This window comes from Triplophysa dalaica, chromosome 3 (genome assembly GCF_015846415.1).
Source record: "Triplophysa dalaica isolate WHDGS20190420 chromosome 3, ASM1584641v1, whole genome shotgun sequence".
NCBI classification, from domain to species: domain Eukaryota; kingdom Metazoa; phylum Chordata; class Actinopteri; order Cypriniformes; family Nemacheilidae; genus Triplophysa; species Triplophysa dalaica.
The window spans coordinates 16819302-16821887 of NC_079544.1; positions in this window are offsets into that span (position 1 = coordinate 16819302).

Here is a 2586-nt window from a genome sequence, read left to right on the forward strand (position 1 = left end):
GGTCGACTTTTTTCATATTATTATTTCTACGCTCCTTGCTCTATAGTTGCACCCACTTCCTCAATGGTAACAGCTGTCAAAACGTTGCAGGATTACAGCACACCGCACAGTTACGGCTGGCGTTAGAGCCTGGCACAAAGCAGGAAGCTAGGAGGGGTGAGGCGTGATGGGAATACTACAGCCGTATGGTTTCTTGGGGTAATCGTTTGTGAGGAGGAAAAGCTAATACGAAGAGGGCAGCTATGCTAATGCTGGTAATTCTCTAACATGTGTCAGACATATCACAGGGTTTATGCTCTGATGATCTTGTTACTGAAAAAAACAGTCTCTGACACACAACATTTAGATCTTAGCTTTCGACTCTAAGCCACAAATGAAAGTGTGCGATAGAGCCAAAGTCTCCAAGTCTGCCAATAATAGAATGTGGATACGGCAGATCCTCAACGAAATCTTTAAAGGTGTAGTTCACTCGAAAAGAAAAACCTTTTAGAAAGCAATTTATTAAACCTCAAGTTGCTCTAAACCTTTGACTTCCACGTGTTGAACTCAGAAGGTGAAATTCATTATAATAACCATGCCATGTGAAGATATTCTGCAACCATTGAACGCTTTGCTAACAGACCACGAGACAAGCACCCGTTTAGATTGAAGTGGTGAGAACTGTAGCATGATTGTAATATTTCATATTTAAATCAATTAGGTGAACGCCTCTAAAGATTTTACGAATATTAAATCAGTCAAACCTAGCTCTTGTGAAACTTGGAAAGTTTTCTCTCTCAGTGTGCGGCTTCACACAGCTGGTTAAGAACTTGAGGTTGTTGACCGAACAAAAGATTCTCTGTGGGGAGTTAGTATCATAATCTGGCAGAGTTGCTCAAAAATTGTCCTCAACACAATCAGATTCTTGAGTCGATATGTCAGTATGATTTGAGGTCTGCAATAATGCTTAATTAAAGAGGTGCGTATAAATGTCTTTCTGCTGTTTATTTTACAAGTCATTGTAGGGTTCTGTACCAAGACATGTCAAAATGATGTTACAAATGATGAAACTGTATACTCTACTATAGTGTTTACTCTATGTCTTTGGTTCCTGTACATCTGTCCAGCTATCTTCTGCTCAGCTCATCAATTCTCACTAATTGCATCTCTGGTGGCCTTAGACTCAGTCCCATCTCATATTAAATCCGGATGTGCTTTTTGAGAGGATGTTTGGACTTGGCACACAGATTTATAATATCGTGAATCAGATGCCGGTCATTACTGAAAATCTCTCATTTAGGAGAAAGCACCTGCTGATAGCTGTTTCGTACACGAAAGTCTTTGTGCCATCAAAACAGGATATAGAAAAACAGGAAATGTTGCAGTCACACTTTTACCAGCTTCATGTTCCTGGTCTCTTACTGGCGAGACATTTTATTTAATTGTTTGGGTTGTTCATTTTGTCCTACACAGTTGTAGTCAGTTACAGGGTGTCTCGATTTTATTATATTCTACCCTGCCAGTCCAGCAAATGTTAGTGAACTGAAAATGGAATTTTGCTGAATAAAACCTCATTCTCTCTTTAAACATGACAGCTATAATTTGGGTTGTGTGTAAAAATAACCTTCATTTTCAAAGGAGTGAAATTGAACTGACATCAATTTAGTGGGTTGCTGTTTTTCTAGTTAGGCAGTGTTACATTTACATTTCTGCTAAGTCATCACTGCAATTTATTATCTTTTTCTCGAATACTTCTGTGTCAGCTGGTTAGAGTATATTGGTTGCCATGCCAGATCTTTTTGGACAAAAGTGATGTAACACAGATTTTCAATAAACACGACTGTTCTTATTTTAAACCAGACAATATTGAGATTTAATGCATTGTTTGATTTTTGGTATGATTCATGTTTATTAAAGGGACAGTTCACCCAAAAAGAAACTTCTGTCATCATTTACTCGCCCTCATGGTGTTCCAAACTTGTATACATTTCTTTGTTCGGCTCAGCACAAAATAAAATATTTGGAAGAATTTGAGGAACCAAATAGATCCCCATTGACTCCCATAGTATTTATTTTCCCTACTGTGGCAGTCAATAGGGATGATATCTGTTGGGTTACTTAAAATATCTTCTTTTGTGTTAAGCAGAACAAATACATATATTCAGATTTGGAACAACTTTCAAGGTGAGTACATGTAGAAACATATTTTGAGGGTTTAAATGATGGTGATAAAATATGGTCATCGGTAAATGTGACTACCAAAAAAACGATCATCTGTGTTTCAGTGTAAAAATCTATGAACCCTTAAATAAATGTTACTCTTCCAGAGATTTCAGTAACCTTTTGACCTTTACATCTTAATTTAAGTAATTTGTTATCGATGTAAACATTTGATTTCCTACATTAATAGGATCGATAGTTTTCCTTACAGTAATGACTCTTTTAGCTTTTTCAAAAATGAGTCAATTTCCAAATGGCACAGAGATGCATCCGTGAACCCGCACAAAAACCAGAAACAAAACCGCATCATTCTTTAAAAATTATTTTATTTCAGATTTTCTTGCCTTTGTTATACAAAGATGTTAAATAACTTAAATACATTCTTAC